This window comes from Triticum aestivum, chromosome 6D (genome assembly GCF_018294505.1).
Source record: "Triticum aestivum cultivar Chinese Spring chromosome 6D, IWGSC CS RefSeq v2.1, whole genome shotgun sequence".
NCBI classification, from domain to species: domain Eukaryota; kingdom Viridiplantae; phylum Streptophyta; class Magnoliopsida; order Poales; family Poaceae; genus Triticum; species Triticum aestivum.
This window is the reverse complement of record NC_057811.1, coordinates 90,158,672-90,184,824: the sequence shown is the minus strand read 5'-3', so window position 1 is coordinate 90,184,824 and position 26,153 is coordinate 90,158,672. Positions and strand designations below refer to the sequence as shown.

Below are 26,153 nucleotides of genomic sequence, written 5' to 3'. Positions count from 1 at the left end.
TACATAGCGCCGGAGAAGAACGATCATGGGCAGCGATAAACACCGGAGGAGCGCAACATAGGACATCCAGGCCATGTCTCCTGGCACGATGCTCCCAACAGCGGGACGACGTTGAGGACGCCGCCGTCGTGCCGATCCAGCAAAGAATCAAGGTTTTCACCCGAAGACAATTGCCAACACCAAGCGAGAGAGGGAGATGGTGACACACTCGGTGACACCTCCAAGGAGGGGACGACACCCACGAGTGCCATCGCCACCGGCCCGACCACAACCTGACAGGATTTTCATCCATAATGCCACACATCTCCACACCTCCAAGGTTTAGGCAGTGCCGTCCATGAAGCCTCGCACCACCGTCACTGCAGCAACTTGCCATCGAAGCCGCGCTGACATGGTCCTCCCGCACCCGCACTGCCGAAGAACGCGACCCAACAACCACCATCCACCCAGACAAGGATCCGCAGCAAGCAACCATGCCGTGCAAGAGGCAAATCCATCACAACAGCCATCACCCGCATCAAGGGACTGCCACGGAATGAAATCTGCCCCAAGGTCCAGATCAAATCTGGGAGGATTCGGATCTGACCGGCACTTCCTTCCACCACTCCGGCGCCAGGATTTTGAAAACAGATTTCACTCGTGTCAAAGAAGGTTTGTTTCACATATGAAAGGTGAAATAACAAAATGTAAACATGTTTGAAATGCATCCAAGTTTGATCTTGTTCTAAAGAGCTCGGCGCCAGGAATTCAAATATATAAAAAGTTTTAAAAATAAAATTATAGTTTAAAAGATATGCATGATTTAACTTTACCAAGGTAGAATAAAAGAGTTGATTTATTGTACAGGAGAAGAGAAAGTGACTATGCATGTAGAGCAGAGAGATAGAGAGAAAGATATGTGGTGGGGCCTGTAATAGTACTAGAAAGTGATTTGACTAAAAATGAATACTGACATTTGAGAAATTAATACACAGAAAATACATGGTGGTGGGCCATAGATTAACATTAATCTTAAAACAAGTGTGTGGTGCTAGATGTACCGGTACGTACAGTTAACGCTTAAACTGACTTTCTGTACATACAATCTGATCGAGAGTGCATCAGAAAACAATCCTGAAGCAAAAAAAAAGAGAGAGTGCATCAGGTTGTTGCCAAAGAAGCTCAACTACAAAATCGCTAATACACACAATAAGATTTTTTTTTTTTTGCGGGGTAATAAGATTTTAAAGTGCTTAAACATAATACACAAAAAAAATGTAAAAAGAAAAAACTACCTCTCAAACGCAAAGGTAGGATGTCTCGGGTGCACCTCCAGTGCCTTCCTGTACGCGGAGGAGACACCATCGAGTGCCACTTGGTCCGTGGTGGGCGTGCGGTAGACACATACGTTGACTTGCTCCAGGCCTAGAAGGTGCTCCATGCCGTTCGGTGTACAGCCGCTCCAACCCTTCACTGCGAATTCGATACCGAGTGCTCGTAGACTGGGCATAGCTCCTGCCTCGAATCTCAGGTAAGCTGCTACATCTCCCTTATCAGAATAAAGGGAAATGTCCTCCAGAACCGGGAATGACCCTGAGCCGACCACAATCTTGTCTTTGGGGAGACATAAAACGGACAAGATGGTATGAACAAGAGAGGGCAGCTCTCCAAGAATACGCAGCTCATCAGTCGACAAGTCAGCAACGGTCATACGGAGCCACCTGAGATAACGGAGACCACCGATCCATTTGGGAACTACATAGAACGGCCACTCTACCAGATCGAGCACCTCGAGACGGGAAGGAGGATCAGGTAACGAGTCCAGCTGGTCTTTATATCGACCATGTTGGCAATTGAGGTAGAGCTGCCTAAGGTCTCGGAGCTTCCCAACTGAGGAGACCAGAGCATCAATCCCCTCCACCGTCAAAGAGTCCCCCCAGTAAGGGTTGTTGGATAGGCTTAGATCCCTCAGATTGGTCAGCTCGCCCAGACCTGTAATATCCTCCACCGAGCTCTTCCCCATGTTTGAACAACGTAGGGTGCGGATTGATGTCATGTTCCGGATCCCTTCAGGTAGCCCTGTGTCGGCTGGAAGGAGCAGATGGAACAAATTGGGCAGGTGGACTATATCTGAACTGATTATTGATTCAGACCAGCAGTTCATCTCCAGTGTCTTCAGGTGCACAAGCTCTCGAATCTCTGCTGGAAGCTCTACGCTGTCTGCTGAAACCTTCAAATACCTCAGCTGAAACAAGTGGCAGATTGCGCCTAGCTTGATTCTCTCATCTGGCACTTCAAATACCAGCACCCGGACATGCTTAAAAGACTCAAGAGGAGGTGCATATATGGACATTCCAAACCGTGCAAATGATCGGACTTGTGACAGGTTCTCTATGTAAATCGCAATCAGGCCTGATAGACCTGATGGGCGACTCCGCGGGCGAACGGGGCGGCGGCCGCCGGGGTGCTGTCCTCGGCTTCTGCGCCTCGCCCGCGCGTTGGCAGCCGATTCTGGACGCTGGCCGGATCGGATGAGGAGGATGCGGACGGTGACGGTGATGACCCGGCGGCCTCACCGCCGACGCCGACCCCGTCCGACCTTTTTTGCGAGTTTTTCAATTCTGGTTATGACGAAGATGAGGTTGCCAAGACGGTAGACAAGATCTTGCCGGTGGACGATCCGGCGAGGGTTGGGCTCCACGCGGGCGAGAGGAAGGAGATGGTCCGTCGCGTTGTTCACCGGAGAACGGCGGCGACGGCAATCAGGCCATGGAAGGGTCCTCTCCCGAAGGTTAGTCCTCCCAATCTTACTCTTTTTGATTTGATTAAGCCGGATTCTTGGATTACGGTTCAGAGGAAAAAGAGACCTGTGCGCCGTGCAAGTGCTTCCCGGACGCAGGCGGCGGCCGCGGCGGCATTGCCGGCTGGGCGAGCGATCGAGATCTCGATGGTGCGGGCGCACCGTTTGAAATCGCTCCTGGGCCGCGAGCTGGGTGCGCCTGGGGTTGGGCCGGAGTTAGCTGGGTATGAGGCCCAGTCTAACCCGATCACTACTTCGCTTCCTCCTGTCGCCCCATGCACGTTCGATCATCGAGTCAGTCTGCCGTCGTTGCGATCTAGGGTTTTGCGACGTGGCCGGCCGGGGTTCTGTGATCGTGGTGCGGGGCGGGCAAGGCGCATCCCCCCACTCCGGGCCATGGCTGGCCGAGGAGCTTTGGCGCCTACTGGCAAGAGTGCCGCTGCTGGTGGTGCTGGCCGCGGCGGGAACAGCCAGCCGCCGGGAACTGGCCGCGGTGGGAACGGCCCGCCGCCGGGGACTGGCCGCGGTGGGGTTGCCCCGTCGCCGGGCGCTGGTGCCGGTGGGGCTGCTACTGAGATGATCGGCCCTAGGTCGCTTGCACCGGCCGGGGCTACTGATTCGGCCCTTGGCCGCGGAGGTGGTGCTCTTGCCCGCCCGCCTTCTACGGCCCATGTAGCCGCCGCGGGTAGGGGTGGTGGCATCCGTCCGCCTCGACCTGCTCCTGTTGCCGCGAGCCGGGGTGGTGGTCCTAGTGCCCGGCCGCCGCTACAGGGTCCGGCGGTGCCGACTGCAGGGCGTGGTGGTTTGCGGCCTCCCAGGCCGGGCATTGCGGCTGCGGGGAGCGATGCCCCTCCCCCAAGACCTCCGGTGCCTGCTCCCGTGGGGCGGGGTGTCGCGCCGGCTGTGCCTAGCGCCGCGCCACCGCCTCACTATGTCGCGAGACCGGCGCAGAAACGCTCGGGTCCATCGCCGACAAGGCCCGACGTGGGGGACGGTGGTACTACTGGGCCGCCTAGAGGACAGTGGGGGGATGATGGTGTTGATGCTTACGGGGTTGGCCAGCACCGTGGTTCGTCGTCTACGGGAGGTGGACGCGGATACGCTTGGCAGAGTGACGGCTCTGCTGAAAGACCTTTCCTTGGTCCGGCGGGTGGTTTTGTCGAGGGGGCTACTGGCCCGAACAACCGGCATAGAGGTGGATTCCGTGGCTATCGTGGTGGCCGCGGTGGTGGACGTGGTCGGGCCCGCAAGCCGCCTCCGGCGACGGCCGTGGTTGACCATCAGGTTTCGGACATGGCTGTGGATCCCGTGCGGTCGACTGAGTTGCCTAGCCAGGCTATGGAAGTTGTGACGGCTTTGGCCAACGTGGATGTTCCTGCAACTAGAGCCGCTGTGGAGGCTAGGGACAGGAATGAGTCTGAGAGGGCGTCCAAATGGGCGCGTAAGAAAGAAAAGATGCTTTGCTATCGATGTGGTGAGAAGGGCCACTTTATTGCTGAGTGCATGGCGGAACTCTGTAACTCATGTGGTAAGACGGCTCATATTATGGGGGATTGCCCGGTTTTGCGTGATCAGGCTCCTGCTCTCATGATGTACGGAGTGTACTGTGCCGAGCTGACGTTCTTTGAGTCTCCGGCGGCGAGGGAGACACTAGCTGAGACTCAAAGTTTGACGACGGGGCTTGTGAAAGCGACCCGCGAAGTGGTGTCTGAGGCTCAAATAGTGCAGCGACTTCAGGAACTGGCTCCAGGTGATTTTCAGTGGGAGCTCATCCCGATTGAGGACAATGTGTTTAGGGTTGAATTCCCTACGGTGGACGATTTGCAGAGGTTGTTGAGTTTTGGGTTGTGCAAGGTGCCGGGTACTAAGTGCGTCCTGGAGTTTCACGAGTGGAAGAAGGTGGAGCCTAAGGGCAAACCGCTCACTCAGGTGTGGCTGCGGTTTTCAGGGGCCCCATCTGAGGCCTTGACAGATGCTCGAGTTGTGGCGAGTTTGGGTATGATGGTTGGTAAGACTGAGGATGTGGACATGGCCTTCACCCGCTCTCATGGGGTGGCCCGGCTCTTAGTGGGTGTTTTGGACATCGATTTTGTCCCCGATATGGTTAACTGGTTTTATCGGGGAGAGGTGTTTCCGCTTGAGATTGAGTTTGAGGATTCGGAGCTGTTTGCCGATGTGGTTTCCGGGGATGCTATGGATATGCACGAGGGGGATGATGATGCCGGTGCTCGTGGGGACCCGCATAATGAGGCGGGACGTGAGAGGGCTAATGGGTCGAGTCCGGATGCTCAGTTTCCCGGTGATGGTTCTGGAGTAGAGTCTCCCTCGGCTCCGGCGGTACCTATGAATACATTGCGGTTTGGATCTTTCGAGCCAGCATCGGCTCCTCCCCGCCTATGGAGCGACAGGGTGGAGTCTGATGATAGCTTTGAGTGTCTGCTTCCGCCGTTGGAGTTTGATGCTGTGGCTAGTTCTTTGGAGGATGGTTTGTTGGGGCCGCTCTCGGTGACGTCCGTGGGAGAGGTTAGGGAGGTGGAGCCTCAGGTGGGCCAGCTTTTTCCTTCTACCTCAGTGGTCTCGAGCCGGACAGTGTCAAATGTTTCGGAGGTTGGCATGGGGAGGGGAATTTGGGGCGGGTGGCCTCGACTTCTCCTTCCCGTAGTCTGGCGCCGGCGACACCGATGACGCAGGCAATGGTCGGCTGTGGGGGAGGTAGCATGGGTCAGGAGGACCTGGCTTTCTCTCCTGTGGTGACGCCGATCCTGGTGGGGTCGGCCAGCGTTGGGGAAGGGAGCCCGAGGCAGGCGGCCTCGGCTCTTGCCTCCCCGGGCGTGGCGGGGACTCCCGAGCCAGCTTCAGCGCTGGGGGGGCTGGGGCAGGTGGCCCTGGCTCTCCCTTCTTCCCCGGCGGTCAGGAGGACCGCCACCCCTACGTCGGCAGGTGGGGTGGGAGGAGGGCACGGGCAGGCGGCCCCCGCCTTCTCCTACCCGTTCGTCCCCGTGGACGTGGAGCTGGGGAGCCCGCAGCTTCCTCCTCCGGTATCCTCGGTAGATCCTTTGAGGGATTCAGCGCGAGGCTTTACTAGGGAGGAGGTCGTTGCTTTTGGCAGGATCCCAGACCCCGTCTTGACGGGGAGACGGTTCAGCGCTCGCGTCCACGAGCTCCCGGAGGTGGATGATATGCAGCAGCGGTGCGCTATGAGGGCCGCCAAGCTTCAGGATGCTGCAATCGCTTCTGGTATGTCCGTCAACATATCTAACTCTTTATTGCATTTTTCTCATGAAGAGATTATAAATAATGCAAACCAATTAGGAGTTTCACTCGGGGTTACAGTTAGTGAGATTTCTAATTCGGTGAACGATTTGTTAGATTTGGAGGCGGAGCGTGCCTTAGAAACTATTCGTAATATTGCAGCGGTTAAACCCATGAATGACAATGAGATTGATGCTTTAGGGGTTAGAGTGCTCAATAATTTGTGTGTCGATCTAGCACCATCCAATCATGAGTCTGAGGATGAAGATATGCCCATAGAGACTGCAGTTGTTTGTTCCGCTGACTCCGGTTATGAGGACCCGGAGCTTGGACCTAGTAAACCCAAGCGTAAGTGGAAGCGGAAAATTTACCCCGATTCTACAGTTCGTCGGAGGTCTAGGATTCGGACTTCTAATTTTTTTTATGATGAGTGATGAAAGGAATCTTTTGGAATAGCAGAGGTCTGAAAGACTTGGCTAAAAGAAGGTTCCTTGCTGAGGCATCTCTGGAGCATCGTTTAGATTTTATTGCGCTATCGGAAACTGGTAGAGACAATTTTGCGCCACAGTTTCTTTCCTCTCTCGTGGGTGGTGTTGATTTTGATTGGCACTGCCTCCCTCCGCGTGGAAGATCGGGTGGTATCTTGCTGGGTGTGCGATGTGATTCGCTTGAAGTCCGGAGTGTAGTCATGGGTGACTTTGCGGTTAAGTTTCGAGTCAGGTCTAAGGTTGATGCTTTCAACTGGGCGTTGGTGGCGGTTTATGGTGCCGCACAGCCCGAGCTTAAACCGGAATTTTTGGCGGATCTTGTTCGGATTTGTGGGTCCGAACAGCTTCCACTCTTAGTTGGGGGAGATTTCAACATCTTTAGGAGGAGAGAGGAGAAGAATAATGATAACTTTGACGGCAGGTGGTCGTTCATGTTCAATACTATTATTGAAAGCTTGGATCTGAGGGAGATAGAGCTTTCTGGTAGAAAGTTTACCTAGGCTAACTCACTACCCAACCCGACATACGAAAAGCTTGATCGCGTTCTTGCGAGTGTTGAGTGGGAACAGAAGTTCCCGCTTGTGACGGTTCAAGCTCTTTCTCGGGGTTTCTCCGATCACACACCACTGTTCGTTGAATCAGGGGAGCCGAACCACGTGGGAAACAAAAACACCTTTTCTTTCGAGATGGCCTGGTTCGAACGCGAAGGGTTCCTAGACCTGATCGCTAGGGAATGGGCGAAAGGTGTAGGCGGTAGGACCGCGGTCGAGCGTTGGCAAAATAAGATTAGGAGTTTGAGAATCTTCTTACGGGGTTGGGCTAAGCATCTTAGTGGGGTATATAAGATTGAGAAGGAAAGGCTCCTCTCTCTTATACAGAATCTGGACGTTAAGGCCGAATCCACGATTTTGATGCCTGCTGAGCTCCAGGTTAAAACTGAAGCAGAGAAGAGGTTGAAAGAACTTCTCCGCGAAGAAGAATTGAAGTGGGCTTTGCGGGCTAAGGTTCGCAAAGTGGTCCAAGGGGACGCGAATACTCAATTCTTTCATCTGATTGCTAATGGTAAGCACAGAAAGAAGAGGATATTCCAACTTGAACAAGATGAGGGCACTATTTTAGGACAGGATAACCTAAAAACGTATATAACCGAGTATTATAGGCAGTTATTTGGACCTCCGGCGGATAATTGTGTATCTCTTGATGAGTCTAGAACTGAGGATGTGCCTCAACTTTCGGCTGCTGAAAATGATATTCTGGTTGCCCCGTTTTCGGAGAAGGAGGTGTTTGATGCTATAGCACAGTTGAAAAATAATAAGGCTCCCGGACCGGATGGATTTCCGGTGGAGTTCTACAAGAAGTGCTGGCATATTATTAAGGGGGATTTGCTACCTATGTTTCATGATCTGTTCTCTGGACAGCTTCAATTATTTCACTTTAATTTTGGAACTATCACACTGCTTCCTAAGAAGACGGATGCTGTGAGAATTGAGCAGTTCAGGCCGATCTGCCTTCTCAATGTTAGTTTTAAAATATTCACCAAGGTCGGGACTAATAGGCTCACACAGATTGCGCATTCTGTGGTGCAGCACTCCCAAACTGCTTTCATGCCGGACAGAAACATCCTTGAAGGGGTGGTCGTCCTTCATGAAACGCTCCATGAAATCCATTCCAAGAAGTTAGATGGCGTCATTTTTAAGGTGGATTTCGAGAAAGCGTACGATAAGGTTAAATGGCCATTTCTCCAACAGGCATTGCGTATGAAAGGTTTTGATGAAGCCTGGCGACGCCAGGTTGAATCATTTACGCAAAAAGGGAGTGTGGGAATTAAAGTGAATGACGATATTGGTCATTACTTCCAGACACATAAAGGCCTAAGACAAGGAGATCCGATGTCCCCTATCTTGTTTAACATTGTGGTTGATATGTTAGCCATCTTGATAGGAAGGGCTAAGGAGAATGGTCAAGTGGGTGGCTTGGTACCTCATCTGGTTGATGGAGGTGTATCCATCCTTCAGTACGCTGATGATACAATCATCTTTATGGAGCATGACCTGGCCAAGGCGAGAAATATGAAGCTGGTGTTATGCCTTTTCGAACAATTGACCGGGTTAAAGATTAACTTTCATAAGAGCGAGCTGTTCTGCTTTGGTAGAGCCAAAGACGAACAGGAGGCTTATAGGCAATTGTTTGGGTGCGACTTGGGGGATTTACCTTTCTCTTACCTAGGTATTCCAATCCACCATAGAAAGTTGACCAATAGAGAATGGAAGTGCATCGAAGACCGGTTTGAGAAGAAATTGAGTTGCTGGAAGGGCAAGCTCATGTCATATGGAGGCCGATTAATTCTGATTAATTCGGTGCTCACGAGTATGCCTATGTTTCTCTTATCGTTCTTTCAAGTCCCAGTTGGTGTTAGGAAAAGACTGGACTTTTATCGATCGCGTTTCTTTTGGCAGGGTGATGATCTAAAAAGAAAATACAGACTTGCAAAATGGGATATCATCTGTAGACCGAAAGACCAAGGGGGTCTTGGTATTGAGAATCTTGAAGTTAAGAACAGATGCCTTCTTAGCAAGTGGCTGTGGAAGCTTTCTTTTGAGACTGATGCCATGTGGGCCCAAATCCTTCGCAGCAAGTACCTACAGACAAAGTCCTTGTCCCAGGTCACAGTCAGGCCAACTGTCTCGCCTTTCTGGAAAGGCCTGATGAAAGTCAAACAATCTCTGTTTAATAGGACAAAGGTTGTTATTGGCAACGGCGCTAGTACACGCTTCTGGGAGGATACTTGGCTCGGCGAGACACCCTTGGCCATTCAATATCCGTCTTTATATCGCATTGTTCAACGACGTGAGGTGTTCGTTGCTACGGTGTTTCAATCCATCCCCCTTAATATTCAGTTCAGACGGTCGTTAGTGGGCAATCGTTGGGAAGATTGGCTCCGTCTAGTTCGGAGACTAATGGATGTCCATCTTTCTCAACAACCCGATGAATTACGCTGGAAACTGACTAGGTATGGAGTATTCACGGTTAAATCAATGTATATTGATGTAATTAATTCGAGCTCCATTCCTACCTCCAAGCATGTTTGGGCTGTCAAACTTCCTTTGAAAATAAAAGTGTTTATGTGGTTTGTCCATAAACAGGTTATTTTAACCAAGGATAACTTGATTAAGCGTAATTGGACAGGACCTACGAGGTGTAGCTTCTGTGATCGGGACGAGACGATCAAACATCTCTTTTTTGATTGCCCGTTTGCCAGAGTACTTTGGCGGACGGTTCACATTGCTTTTAATATTACTCCACCGAATTCTGTCACTACGTTATTCGGGACATGGCTCACTGGGATTGAGCCTGAATTAGCGAGACATATTCGTGTTGGAGTTTGCGCTTTGTTGTGGACTATCTGGACTTGCAGAAATGATTTGGTTTTTAACAGAACATCACGTATTCACTTTTTGCAGGTTATTTTTCGAGCCACGGCCGTGATCCGTTCATGGTCGCTACTCACTCCGATGGAGGCCAGGGAGCATTTGGTTACTGGATCTATCCGCTGGGAGATGGTAGCTCGGGATATTTTCAACCGGTTTGGATGGCGGTCATGTAATAGGATAGGCAATTAGTTTACCTATCTCTCTTTAGCCAGCCGGTTGTGGCGTCTTATCTTGGCTAGTCTGTGTGTCCAGCCTCTTTAGCTCTGTGTGAGCTGCCTTTTGATTACTTTTCAGTTGGAGACTTTGGAACCTTGTTGGAACCTTTTATTTCGTTAATAAGATGGCCATATGCATCACTCTGATGCAGAGGCCGGGGAGATTCCCCTTTTCGAAAAAAAAGAAAAAGAAAAAATATATATCTGTTTTTGGTAGGCTGAATCATACTTCTATTGATAAGCTCATTGAAATAACTCTTAGCAACGTCTTCCAAATCTAGCTCGGGAACACTACTGACAAAGCCTTCGGCTACCCACTGTCGAGCCAAATCATCCCTCTCAATATCACGGTCCTCTGGATACAAACCAAGATAAAGGAAACATGCCCGGAGACGAGGAGGTAGATGCATGTAGCTAAGGTTTAATATATTCTTCATCCCTTCAAGGGTAGGATCTGCAGCAGAATTGGTGCCCAGAGACTTCATTATGCTCTCCCAATCACTCCTTGATTTTGCTTGACGACTAGCCAATAAGCTAGCTATAGTTATAATTGCAAGTGGCAATCCACCACACTTCTTCAAAATTTGGGTTGAAACTTCTTCATATTGGGGTGCACAACTATCTTCCGATCTGAACACTCTACCAAAGAATAACCTTTTTGAGTCTTCATCGTTGAGAGGCTTCATTCTATAAATGTGTCCATGGTGCTCATGAGATGCCCTACAAGCGACATCATCCACTCTTGTGGTTACAATTACTGTATTACCATTACCACCTTCTGCAAAGACACATCGGAGAATATTCCATGCAGATTGATCCCACAAGTCATCAACTACAATAAGGTACCTGTTGAAATATTCACTTATGTTACATACATTAAACTCAAATACTATAAAAGTTGCAGATATGAGCTAACATCAACAAATGATAATAAGATACATATTGGGCAAATTATTATAGGTTGTAGATATACACTAGTTTGGCACGTTTATATAACATCCAACCTTAATAAAATGTGTGACATGTTAAAAACTCAATACAATATAAGGAAAGTGATATGCCGGCAATGAAAATAATATCAATATACTCCATTTTAATTCCTTATTTTGGGCTCATCATGTGAAGTGCGCATACGTTTTGTCACTAATTAATGAGGGTACTAAGGAGGACATATAAGAATTTTGATAGGCTAAATATCCACATCTATTAGTCTATTATAGAAAAAAAACTACAGTAGTACAAGATATTGCAGAGATGGGTCTAAAGAGATGAATCGACGAGAACATGCATTTTAAAATTTCCTAGAAAATAAAAATATGGCAGAATTTCCTACAAAAAGCATGAATCGTCAGTTCCTACATTATTCGGGCTAGCAAGTACATTAATATGTGGTTGCGAATTAATTTAACAGTTTAAAAGAAAAGCAGAAATGGGGAGAAAGTCATAAAAAAGGAAAGCATCTTCATGAAGTAATTTAATTAGCAATTATATTATCATAACATACATAAATACTTCGATGCTATTATATATTTAAAATTGAGTACCATCTCCTTCAGGGCCTATTTGATTCACATGATTCTAAAATACACAAGAATATGGAAATGTGTTATTGCAGTGTCTTGTCCACCCCAATTCTACAAGCTTGAATTTGAACAAAGTTTAGGTTGAGTGCATCACATGAAAAACAAAGCATTCTTTGGAAGAAATTTGAGTGGATGAAAAAAGAAGAACCAATTAATACTGAGGGATAAGAGTCCAGACAAATTACTTGTAATCATGATGTGGTATTGATTTCAATACAATATTGTTTGTGAGCATTGACTTCTTGACTTTTGGAATATTTAGAAAATGCATCTTATCCTTGCAAAACTCTGTTGCTACCTTTATTAGAAAAGATATGACACTTTAAATTGCCCTGTTTTGAACCCCAAAAAACACGAATGATACATCCAATTAATTGCACATCAAATTCTAAAACCAAGACACGCCTAAACGAAGCAGTTTAAAATAGAAGGGTACTTAATTAATTAGGTCGATACCTTGGGCAAGGGAGTTGATGCCATTGATTTTACAATACTAAGAGTGTATAACTTCGCCTGATTTTTGACAGTTATTTATATGCAAACACATGTACTTACAAACTACCGACACAAACTTTAGAATGATACAGTGCAACTTTCACTAGTACAAAACAGGGCTTTCGTCACAGGGCAATATTCACATTAGTCCCGGTTCAGTCACGAACCGGGACTAATGTGAGCATTGGTCCCGGTTTGTGCGGCTAAGGCATTAGTCCCGGTTCACCTGGGCCCTTTAGTCCCGGTTGGTGCCACGAACCGGGACTAAAGGGTGCGATGCCCATTAGTACCGGTTGGTGGCACCAGCCGGGACTAAAGGTCTAACCTTTAGTACCGGTTGGTGCCACCAACCGGTACTAATGGGCTTTGAGGCATTAGTACCGGTTCATGGCACGAACCGGTACTAAAGGACCCATTTTCAAACTCTACCCCCCTGGACCGCCTTTTCAGTTTTAGAAAAAAAATGATGGAAATGTCAAAAAAATAAAATAAAATAAGTTTCCCATGTGATATGTGGTCTAGTTGTTGGGAAAATTAACAAATATGAATTTCGACTTTATTTGCAAAATCTCTCTGGAATTTTTTAAAATGGGCATAACTTTTGCATACGAACTCGGATGAAAAAGTTTTTTATATGAAAAATCATCTACTCGAAAAGTTACATCCGAATTTAACCTAACAGAAAAAAAGATACGGGGCTTTTAAGATCTGGAGAAGCAAAAAAATTCAAAAAAATTCAGATTGTGGTCAAACTGTGGTCAAACAATGGTCAAACTAATTATTCTAGAATATTAGTGTTACTAAATAATTATTTCAGTTTTTTTTTGAATTTTGGTCAAATCTGGTCAAACTGTGGTCAAACAATGGTCAAACTAATTATTTCAGAAATATTAATGTTACTAAATAATTATTGTTTTTTAAAACAATAGTTTCAAACTCAAACAGTGAAATGTGTCACTTCATGCTCAAGCTAAATTCCTGAGGGTTAATAGAATTGACATCTTACTATTGTCAGGAAAACAACAAGTGCAGACTTGGAAACGAGGGAGAATAGAACCCGGAAGTTAAGCGTGCTCAGGCTGGAGTAGTGAGAGGATGGGTGACCGTCTGGAAAGTTAGATGATTTGGAATGATGAGGGGTGATTAGAGATTAGAGAATAAATTGAGCAGTGATGAGGGGTGGTGATTAGAGATTAGAGGTTAAAATAATTCAGAAATTTGAAAATAAAAAAAAATTCGCAAAAAAAAATTTCAAAAAAAATATAAATTCCTTTAGTCCCAGACTAAAGGTGGAGCTCCAGGCTGCGTCCACGTGGACGGCCTTTAGTCCCGGTTCGTGTAAGAACCGGGACTAAAGGGGGGAGGCATTAGTAACGACCCTTTAGTCCCGGTTCAAAAACCGGGACTAAAGGCCCTTACCAACCGGGACAAAAGCCCCCTTTTCTACTAGTGTTTACTCCATTGTACCATAAATCACTAGTAAAAAACAGGGCTTTGGTTCGGCCAGAAAAGAGCATTAATCCCGGTTGCATTACGAACCGGGACTAATGTGAGCATTAGTCCCGGTTCGAGCGGCTAGGGCACCGTACAGGCATTAGTCCCGGTTCAAATGGGACCTTTAGTCCCGGTTGGTGCCACGAACCGGGACTAAAGGGTGCGATGCCCATTAGTACCGGTTCGTGGCACCAACCGGTACTAAAGGTTAGACCTTTAGTCCCGGTTCGAGCCACCAACCGGTATTAATGGGGTTTGAGGCATTAGTACCGGTTCGTGGCACGAACCGGTACTAAAGGTCCCATTTTCAAACTCTACCCCCCATCCAGATGTAGTTATGTTACTACATGTACTAGTTAGGAAAATTTAAAAACTTAAATTTGGACATGTTTTGCAAAAAGTGTAGGAAAAATGTAAAACGGCTATAACTTTTGCATACGATGTCAGAAAAAACATATAATATATCAAAATGTTCAGCACGAAAATCCGCATCCGATTTTGGCCGCCTACGGCCTGTTTGCAAATTTTTAGAATCCTCAAATTCTAAAAGGAAAAAAGTTATGCTCAAATTTTAGTTTTTTTTTGAATATTTTTTAAATCTGGTCAAACTACTTATTCAAGAAGTATTAGTGTTACTAAATAATTATTCAGGAATATTAGTGTTACTAAATAATTATTTCAGTTTTTTTGAATTTTGGTCAAATCTGGTCAAATTGTGGTCAAACTATGGTCAAACAAGGTCAAACTAATTATTTAAGAAATATTAGTGTTACTAAATAATTATTTTAGTTTTTTTAAATTTTGGTCAAATCTGGTCAAACTGTGGTCAAACTATGGTCAAACTACTTATTCAAGAAATGACTTCATGCTCAAGCTAAATTCCTGAGGGTTAATAGGATTGACATCTTACTATTGTCAGGAAAACAACAAGTGCAGACTTGGAAACGAGGGAGAATAGAACCCGGAAGTTAAGCGTGCTCAGGCTGGAGTAGTGAGAGGATGAGTGACCGTCCGGGAAGTTAGATGATTTGGAATGATGAGGGGTGATTAGAGATTAGAGGTTAAATTAAGCAGTGATGAGGGGTGATTAGAGATTAGAGGTTAAAATAATTCAGAAATTTGAAAATTCAAAAAAAAATTCAATTTTTTTAAAAAAAATCATAAAATCTCCTTTAGTACCGGTTCGTGTTACCAACCGGGACTAAAGGTGGACCTCCAGGCAGCGGCCACGTGGAGGGCCTTTAGTCCCGGTTCGTACTAAAGGGGGAGGCTTTAGTAACGACCCTTTAGTCCCGGTTCCAGAACCAGGACTAAAGGCCTTTTTTCTACTAGTGAATTGTATGACGGAAGTTTTTGTATATTGTACAACTTTAGACTTTTTTCTACATGTACAACATCAGAGTTGATTGTGTATATACTCTTCAAACTCCATTTGTTTATCCAAGTATTGTCTAATTTCTATCAACCTCGTACCGCCAACATGTTTGGTAACTGGCTTGATGGTATACCCCACAAGCTTAGCACGATCATAAGGGTGGGTGCGTCAGCCTTGATGTGGTCTCCTTGGCTATGTATGTGACTGATTTAGTTTACCAATTATTTAGTTTTGAAGGGTAAAACTCCTCTCAGCAGCAGGTTATCTACCAATATGCGCATTGGTTCTATTCTTCTCTACTCTACCTCCACGGGGACACTGACAACCATTTAAGATGGTGCGTAGCAGGTGACCTGGGATGTTTTAAACCCACATGGGTGGCCGCATTGACAGTTGTTTAACTTATTTGTATCTTCTTCTGCAGTCTGGCTTAACTTTTCTACCCGTTGTTGTTTTTTCATGTGTGCGAGCACGTGCATTCATGTGGTTTTGTACATTCTAATTATGTAGAGGTTGTTTGTGCGGTTATTTGATTGTATTATCTTGATGCAATATTATGAGTCAAGATAAGACCTCATTGTTCAAACATGCTAAGAAAACTACTAAACCATGCCAAAAGCAAGATGAATGGTGATATGTTTATAATAATAGGCAATATATTAAAATCAAACGTATAACCCTAGTTATTCACAAAGCCATTATACAAAGTTAGATCATACAAAAGTGTACATCTAATTATCAGATCAAAGTAAATAGTTACCTCTTATGTGTGAGATATTCTCTGAGACGGTCTATGATGTATGGCACCTCGTGAGCACGAGAGTCCTCCCCTAGTCCAAGTCCAAGGTTGGATCGTAGACCGTTGAGAAGACTTGCCATGTCAGGCCTCTGTGAGACTGAAATAAATGCCTTGCACTCAAATTGCCCTCCAATCTTTTCATACACTTGTTTGGCAAGTGTAGTTTTACCCAAGCCACCAAAGCCCACAATGGACACCACTTTAAGCTTTCTATCGCTATTAGTCAACCAGCTGACAAGCTCTTCTCTTGGGCCATCAATGCCTACGAGGTTTGCTGCCTCCTCATAGATTGCCGACACCCGGGGATCTACAGCAACAACAGTTGAACTTGAATGTATGGAATCATCAATCTTGTACCTCTCGCGTCGGGCATTTTCCTCGACTGCACGAATCTTGAGCTCCTCGATCTGGTTGGCAATCTGATGACGCCTCCCCAGCCTCCTAAGACGCTGGGCCATCTTCCTGACAAAGCCTTTCTTGCCATCAGCGCCTTCAAGATCATGCATGAAGTCGTCGATGCAATTCTCCATGTCATAGGACATCTCCCTGACATGATCCCGCCACTCCTTAGCCTGAGGATCAAGCTTATCTACAAGCTCTAGCTTGTCAAGGAGAGCTTTCATGCTGCTGAGCTCATCCTTGAGAAACATGGCCTGCCTTCTCACCCCCGTGAGCTTTCTGTACTCCTCACCAAGTAGCTCAGTGAGCTTGCCGATGAGGGGGTTAATCACACCCATCGTCGCGCTCACGATTTCTGCTGCCATCTCGAGCTTAGTCTCCTTCCTCTCTCTGCTTAGTAGCTAGCTAGCTGCGTTTGTGTGCGTGCGACAAGTAAGCAAAGGTTGGTGAAGAGAGCTAGCTAACTCAACGGTGCTATCTATACTACTGGAATCCTGTAAAAATACCCATCTGTAAGGTTTTCCTCGAGACTCGCGGGTGCTTTGCCCTTAGTTTACTCATAACAGCCTGTACACTGTATTGGGAGTTACAAGAATCATTTTTCAAATTTATTTAATTAGTATAGTACTCTTATAGATCAGCGCGTCAAGATTAACAACTCCAACCAAGGCACTGGAGAGCATCTCTATGCTTGTGGGCACGGTTGGGTGATTCAAGCAAGACGACGATGCTTTTTGTCCCGCTCCACGCTCTTTCACACTTGTTGTTATAAAGAAGAAGAAAAAAAAAACTAAAATCAAGATTGCGGCATTTTTTTTTGACGGGAAATATGGGGAGTTTTATTCAACAAAAGCTCTGACAGAATCTGCCAAGAGGCTAGTTACAAGAAAACTAGGTTTCAACTCTAACCAGTATCATGCATACGATAATATATATAACTCTGTAGTCTATAATAACATCAATTAGTATCCTAGATAACCTTATTTATTATTCTACATTACTCATTTTAGCACCTCATTTAATATGATACAGTATCATACTAGTATGATGTGTGATACTCCCTTCGTTTCAGTTTACAAGTCCTACGCGTATACCTAGGTTGTCAATTTTATCACCCTAATATAAACTATATAACACAAAAATTATACCTTTTGAAAATAGAACATCTGAAGTTTATATTGGTATATTTTTTGTAATATATGACTTGTATTAGGTTGGTCAAATTGACGACCTAGGGATACGCGCACGCCTAAACTGAGAGAGAGAGAGTACCAGTATACTCTCTTTCCTTATTACTCATGTTTGATAACTATTTAATTCTAATAGTTTTCATATGATGAACATTCAAAAATAAGTTTAAGACAAGCTAGAATCATGGTACTCTTGTAGGCTAATAAATCCGGCAACAGTAAAGAATAAAGTACTACTACCTCCGTCTCGGTGAATAAGTCATTCGCGTAGTTCTAGGTCGACGATTCAACTATCTAAATATGTATTATACGTGACAAAAAATATATATTTAAAAACTACATCCCTGTAGAAATCTAGTGATATACTTTTCATGACATATAACACATATTTAATTGCTCAAATCGATGACCTAGAACTATGCGAATGACTTATTCACCTATACAGAGGTAGTACTGGTTAAAGGCTTATAGTTGAGCTTAGGTTAGTGGCGAACAATGATTGAAATCCGCCACAACTCTTTTTGAAAAATTCTAGTGGTGGGTGGAAGAAAGTGCAGGCCAGTGCTAAAGGCTCGGCAATGGCGGGTACCTTTTTTGACCCGCTACTCCTAAGTTTTCACAGGATTAGCTATGGAACAGAAACAACAGTGGCGAGTATTTTATGGCGCCTACCACTAGTTCTTGACGTACCTGTGGTGGGGAAGTTTTATAGCCCGCCATTACAATATTTTGCTAACCTGTGCCCAATGTTTCCAAAATTTCCCCAAATTAGCAGTGGCGGGCAATAGTTTCCGCCCGCCACGGGCCTTCATATGAAGGGAAGTGCTTAACATATCATGTTTACTAACGCACACTAGTCCAAACTTGAGCACGGCGCTTTCACTGGTGCATATTCAACATAGAAAAAGTTTAAAGGGGAAAAGCTTTAAAAATAGAGTTTTATGTGGAAGGCGAGTGCTTCCATTCGCTGAACACTGTTCAATTTGTAAATGAGGTGCATTAATTTTTTGTCGTAATGCTCTCAAATTGTTACCACACCCTACAAGGGTCACATGAAGACAGTGTGCCAATTTTCACCTCATTCTGGGTTAGTTTGCACGTTATTTGGAACCAAGAGCTTTTTACCCTATTTAATGGCCAGAAAATCAGTTAATGCTTCGAAAATAATAAACCAACTCAAAAAGTGTTCACATTTGAGCATGGGACCTCCAAAGTTGTGTATTAAATATAGAAAAGATTTGAAGTGAAAATGATGTAGAAAAAACTTGTCTGTGGAGACGGCGGTCTTCGTTCGAAACCCTGACACTTCTTCAGAGAGTGTTCAATTTGTACATGAGGTGCATCAAGTTTTTGCTATGATGCTGTCAAACTTTTACCACACCCTACAAGGGTCATATGAATACACCTTGCCAAGTTTCATCCCATTCTTAGCTAGTTTGCATGTTATTTGGAACCCAAGAGCTTTTTGCCCTTTTTAATGCCCGGAAATCAGTTAATGCTTCGAAAATAGCAAACCAACTAAAAGAATGGTCAAATTTGAGCATGGGGCCTCCAAAGGTGTGTATTAAACATAGAAATTTTTTTAAAGGGGAAATGATGTAAAAAAAATGAGTTGTGTGAACGGCGGCGGCCTCCGCTTGAAACCCTGAGGCTTGGTGAGAGAGTGCCAGTTTGCACACGAGTTGCATCAAGTTTTTGCCCTAACGGTCTCCAATTTTTACCACACCCTACAAGGGTCACACGAAGACACCATGCCAAGTTGCATCACATTCTGAGCTAGTTTGCACATTATTTGGAACCCAAGAGTTGTTTGCCCTTTTTAATGGCTAGAAAATCAGTTAATACTTCGAAAATAGCAAACCAAGTGAAAAATAGCCTAATTTTACCATGGGACCTCCAAAGGTGTGTAATAAACAAAGAAAAGTTTGGACTGTAAATAATGTGAAAAAATTAAGTTGTGTAAACCCTAACACTTCGTCGAAGAGTGTTCAGTTTGTACACTGATCAAGTTCTTGTCGTAATGCTCTAAAAATTTTACCACGCCCTACAAGGGTCATATGAGGACACCATGCCAATTTTCATCTCATTCTGGACTAGTTTGCAAGTTATTTGGACCCAGAGAGCTTTTTCTCTTTTTAATGACTGAAAAAAACTAGTTAATGCTTAAGAAATAACAAACCAACTCAAAAAGTGATAAAATTTTGAGCATACCTCCAAAGGTGTGTAATACATAGAAAATGTTTTAAGTAGAAATAATGTAGAAAAATTGGGTTGTGCATGGAAGGCGGTGGCCTCTGTTCGAAATACTAACACTTTGCTGGAGGGTGCTCAGTTTTGTACACGAGGTGCATTAAGCTTTTGCCGTAACACTCTCAAATTTTTACCACAACCTACATGGGTCATATGAAGACACCAAGCCAAGTTTCATCCCATTATGGTCTGGTTTGCACATTATTTGGAACTGAAGAGCTTTTTTCCCTTTTTAGTGGCCGGGAAACGTGCATCAAAATAGCAAACCAAGTCAAAAGTGGCCAAATTTGAGCATGGGGCCTCCAAAGGTGTGTATTCAACATAGAAAAAGTTTTGAAGTGAAAATGATGTAGAAAATTTATTTGTGTGCCACTAGTAGAAAACAGGGAACTAATCCCAGTTCCAGAGGGCCTTTAGACCCGGTTCTGGAACCGGAACAAAAGGGTCGGGACTAAATCCCAAAAACTTTAGTCCCGGTTTGCTTATGAACCGGGACAGAAGGAGCGTCACGTGGCCGCTGCGGGGCGCCCAGGCAGGAGCACCTTTAGTCCCGGTTGGTAACACCAACCGGGACCAAAAGGCAGCCACGCGTCAGCAGCTCACAGGCGTTGGAGTTTTTTTTGGAAGGGGGGGGGGGGGTTGGAGGGTTAATTTAGGGGTTTCGCAATTGGGGTACAACCCTTTTTTGTGATCCTCTAACATGCGATCGAACTTCAACTTCTCCTTTCACTTTGGCGTTGTCTCTTTGCATCAACAATGACCCGGCGAAGATCATCATGGGGCACATCGTCTAGTTCCTCTTGATCTTCAGCTTCCCTCGTTGCAGCAACACCGTATTCAGGGGGCAGATAGTTGTCATCATCCTCTTTTTCTTCGTTGTCTTCCATCATAACCCCTCTTTCTCCGTGCTTAGTCCAAACATTATAGTGTGGCATGAAATCCTTCTCAAGCAGGTGGATGTGAAGGTTTTTTGAGTCAGAGTAAGACTTCGTATTCTCACAGATAGGACCTGGACAACACAAAAACCATTCTGCTTGTTTGCCTCAGCCACTTCGAGAAAATTATGCACGCCCTTAATGTACTCGGAGGTGCGTCTGTCACCGTACATCCATTGCCGGTTCATCTGCGTCCATTATATATAATTAAGTGTGTCAAAAATCATTACAGAACATCATGAATAGAGAAGTGACCAAATTAATAGAAGTTCATCATCACATTAAAACCAAAGTACAGTAGCGATCAAATGTTATTACTGAAAAAAAAATACATAAAGTTCATACATAGTTCTCATTGAACAACATATAGCTCTCTAGAGCATCTAATTAAACCATACATTGAAACTATGTAAAATATTTCAATGCAACAACAAATGTGATCATAATCGGAACTAAGGTAACAATTGATCCAACGACATAATGAAAGCAAGCCTCAATATGAATGGCATATTTTCTAATCTTTATAATCTTCAAGCGCATTGCATCCATCTTGATCTTGTGATCATCGACGACATCCGCAACATGCAACTCCAATCTCATCTTCTCCTCCTCAATTATTTTTATTTTTTCCTTCAAGTAATTGTTTTCTTTTTCAACTAAATTTAACCTCCCGACAATAGGGTCGGTTGGAATTTCCGGTTCACATACCTCCTAGATAAAAACATTTATGTCATGCTGGTCGGCATAATTGTCATAAGAAACCATTTCGGTGGCGGTAATGGCCTCCAGTAGTTTATCAAATTCTCTATCGAGCCGTGAAAAAGATTCAACAAAAGACAGAAACAAATCCTAAATGAAACAAATAGTTATAAAAGATAATATATACCACATCAGAATCATAGAAAGGACAAGGGCCGACGGAGGCGGATACCAAAACCATCGCACTATATAATATAAGAAAAGTAAGAAAATTATACAAGTATCTATCTAAATCATACAAGTAAGAATTTTTTCTTTTAGAAAGAAGATAAGAACAAGAGGCTCACCATGGTGGTGCCCGTGACGAGATCGGCGTGGGCGATCGACGGCGGTGAGGACGGGGACGGGACCGGACGAACCGCCAAACATAGAGAAATCCTGAGGAAAATGGAGCTTGGACAAGGAGCTTCTAGAGGAGAAATCTGAAGTGTGGCTCGGGCATTTCATCGAACACCTCATGTGCATAGGAGGTGAGCTAGAGCACCACAAATCTCTCTCACGGCCGGCCAAAAAAACAGAGCAGTGGCTCTGCTCGCGAGCAGGGGCGGGGGTATATATAGGCCTCTCTTTAGTCCCGGTTTGTGGCTAAAACCGGGACTAAGGGACAACATTTGGTCCCGGTTCCAGCCACCAACCGGGACTAAGGGACAATCTTTGGTCCCGGTTCCAGCCACCAACCGGGACTAAAGGTGCTGGGCGAGGAGCGAGACTCATTGGTCCCGGTTCGTGTCTAGAACCGGGACCAAAGGGGTCAGACGAACCGGGACCAATGGCCCCCGAGGCCCGGCCGGCGCCCTATCCTCACGAACCGGACTGATACACCCTTTGGTCCTGGTTCGTGAGTGAACCAGGATTAATGCCCTTAACCAGGCCTCAACCAAAGCCCTGATTTCTACTAGTGTGTGGAAGGCAGCGATTTCCATTTGAAACCTTGACACATGGTCAGAGAGTGTTCAGTTTGTAAACGAATTACATCGAGTTTTTGTCGTAGCACTTTCAAAGTTTTACCACACCCTACAGGAATCGTATGAAGATACCATGCCAAGTTTCGTCCCATTCTGAGCTAGTTTGCACATTATTTAGAACCGAAGAGGTTTTTTCCCTTTTTAATGGCCGGAAAATTACTTGATGCTTTGAAAATAGTAAACCAACTCAAAAAGTGGCCAAATTTGAGCATGTGACCTCCAAAGGTGTGTATTAGATATAGAAAAAGGTTGAAGTGAAAATGATGTATAAATTTTGAATTGTCTGTGGAAGGCAGGTGTTATTTTGAACCAAAATGCAGAAACAAATGTGGCGGGCCTTAGGCATCGCCCACCATAGAAGTGTGGTGGCGGGCATCCAGCTGCGGCCACCAGTTCACCCAAAATATAATTAAACACACTACTTCGGTCGCCTTATCCACAATTGTGCTTCCCACTCTCAGCCACTCATCTCCCATCCCTCCTTCTCCGATCCATCATGGTCGCCTTCGTTGTCCGCCATAGTTTTCCCCTCCGACATCCTTGTCCGCACGATCTGATGTCTATAGTCGCGTCGGCGCGCGCCCACGGTAACCTCTAGCGCGTCCCTCTATCTATGTCCATCGGAGTCGCCATCCGCCGTCCAGTCGTTGCGCGCAACCCGGTCGGCCAGCGCATTGTCTCCTCTACATCAATGGTTGCTTTTTCTATGGATGATAGGGTAATTAGTTTGGATGCTATGGATGTTATTAGTTTAGATGCTACGGATGCTAGGTAATTATATTGGATGCTATGGATGCTAGGGTAATTAGTTTTGATGCTATGTAGTGTTAATTAGGGTAATTAGTTTGGATGCCATATATAGATGGTATTCATATTGTGATGTACTATGGGTCTTCAATTTTTTACACGGTTTCATACTAAGTGTCAATGTTTTAGCAAACCATTGATTGAGTTCCATTTCACCAATTTTTTCGCATTTAATATGTCCAATATTTAGCAAGGTCGTGCGGATTTTTGGTTGATTTTTAATCTTTTATGTTTATTTCTCAATATGAACACAACAAATGATTTGCCCCTATTGTTGTGACACGCGGTGTTTGGATGACGATCCTTAACCGGACAACAATTGATTTTCCCTCACTCTTCAACATGACTTCACATACTTTACGCTAATTAGCTTTAAGATTGTTTTGCACATATTTCCTTCTTAGCCATGTTTGAAGGTTTGTAATTTTTATTTTTTTTATATTTCGAATAGCGCATCCCCTACTTTGCAAGACTTTATGTCCTATATAAATATTATGTCCCTGATATGGATGAGCAAACTGAGATACTTGCTTACCTGAAGACGAAAGATGGTTTCCATTTTAAAGCTACGACCTACAATACAACAGAGTACACATATTTTGCTTATCATAATTAGAGAGGATTGGCTAAATCTTACAAAATTTGAGCCTGGAATGAATTTAACCTTTGATATTGGCAACTTTTCTGAGAATCATCAAGACATATGGGTGGATTTCAGCTTGATTCCAGTTCTACCTCCACGTAAGATTATCAAACAAACTTGTTAAACAACCAGTATATTACTCAAAATTAGTTGTTATTCACGCCTATTGGTTATTTAAAATTGGAAAACTTTTCTTGAACTCCAAGAACAATACGGAAGAAAGTAGACAACACCTATTACACTCCTGGCACAATGCTTACTTGATAGGAGAAGAGGTAATTTGTCTCCTTTGTTGATGGTATTGAGTTGCCTAAGGGTACTTACAGTACTGGTAAAATGCAACATACGTGCCACTAGTCCACACAGTGAACAAAACCAACATTCATAACGAAAACCTGGTAAGAATTGTTACTATTGTGTTTCTAGTATATGTCTCTTTCATACATTCTTCTTGAATTAATTAAACTGCTTACTATGTTACTATTGTGTTCTTGAACAGAAGCTCCCAAGATGTGTTGTGCCTTAGGTGATGGATGGGCATGGTGGGATGACACTTATTTGCCATGACAAGACCAATTTTAGAGACACATACTCGACTGCAAGACCTACTAGATGGATGAGTCTTAGTGAAAGGATGGAGGCAAATTCTACAAGAGTGGAAGCTGAAAATTGAAGATTGGTGGATCTTTGTGTTCCACCATGGAGATGCAGAGGTTTCCTTATTCTTCACATCCATGCCTAAAGGAGAGGAGTAGCTGGTTGTTGTCATGATCGATACTAACTAGTGAATATAATGTCGATCATGTTTTAAGCTACTATGTATTGTATAGCTAGCTATGATGACTACTAAACATGTTATATGGATTAGTGGTTGAGGTTAAAAAATGCATGCATGAAATGATGTGTATCAGTGTAGTGTATTGATATTCCTTATCGGAAGCAATATAATGTTGCAGTGTGTATTGCAATTTCTTATATAAGTATTATGAAAAACACAGTCATGAAAACAAAATTTTGTGGCAGTTGCGTAATTTTTAATTTACCTGGCAGGCTTTTCAGTAGCGGGTGGTACATAACACCCTCCACTGCTGCATACATTACTAGTGGCGAGCGCCTGCCCGGGAGGTCATTGATAGACGCCAATCATAGCAAAGCCCGCCACTGCTAGCCTATGTGCGTCTGCCAAGGCATTCATGCAGTAGTGAAGCACCTAGGTATACAACAAGCCACCATAAAGCTATATAGCACTCTACACACGATATAAGGTCAAGTACAATACAATTTCATAGAGAATTGTAATTATTTTACGAATGTGACCTATATTTAACCTGCATGTGTTTGCATGTTCATATGCCACGCGGTTCATTGTGCTAGCTTGACAACACTTTTTTGCACCATGGTACTCATCCGCGTGTTGTTCAAAAAGACTTTTTCCCTATGGCTGACCATACTGATAGTAACTTAGCTAATAATGTAACACACCACAAGGAAAATTTGCTTATGTGGCAATTAGTTAATGAGAAGATAGATGTTTCTGGTAACATAATAAACAAAACACACACCAAGCCAAAATGAAACTGTGTATAACTGAATGAAGTTTTGCATCATACAACACATATGTTGCTACCCATTATGGCGTGCATTACCAAGAGAATCAAAAAATTATGTGTACCCTATAGCTGCACACATGCATATGATATACTCCTTAGATATTAGCGTGTATTTAGTTGTACTTCCTTCGGTCGGCTTTCTAAGTAGGCACAATTTTTAGGTTTTTGATTTGACTAATAAAACATGTGTAATATGTCATAATAATTATATGGTTAAAACTATATTTGATGAGTAAACTAAAAATATAAATTTTGTAAAATATAATCCATGTTTCCCTAGTCAAATTGAAGAACTAAAAATCCGTGTCCGACTTATAAACCTAATTGGAGGGTATATCTTTTGTGTAGGTTTATTATTGCTGGTTGTAGGTGTTTTCTTCTTTGCTATTGTTTTTAGGGAATTTCTTTGTTCTTAGTTCTATTGTATTGTTGATTTATTTTCTGTGCCAAAAAGGAAAAAAAAAGGAAAACTTGGCACAAAACAACGTGTAAAAAGCAAAATTGCACCAAAAATTATACTAGCGGCCTTCTGTATGGCACTTTAGACTTTTGTTAGGAATGACGATCACTAGGTTATTTTGGCAATCCACCTCTAATCCTCCTCCAGACATTGCTAATAAGCCTCTTTGTGACAACAAGGGCACACATACCACTCTCGGAAAAAAAGGCACACATACCACAATG

At 44.3% G+C, this 26,153-nt stretch overlaps 1 pseudogene; it reads right to left on the bottom strand.

Moving 5' to 3' along the window:
• Positions 1–1,270: 1,270 nt before the first annotated feature.
• Positions 1,271–16,730, bottom strand: LOC123141193 (disease resistance protein RGA5-like; annotated as a pseudogene).
• Between the last annotated feature and the right edge of the window lie 9,423 nt (positions 16,731–26,153).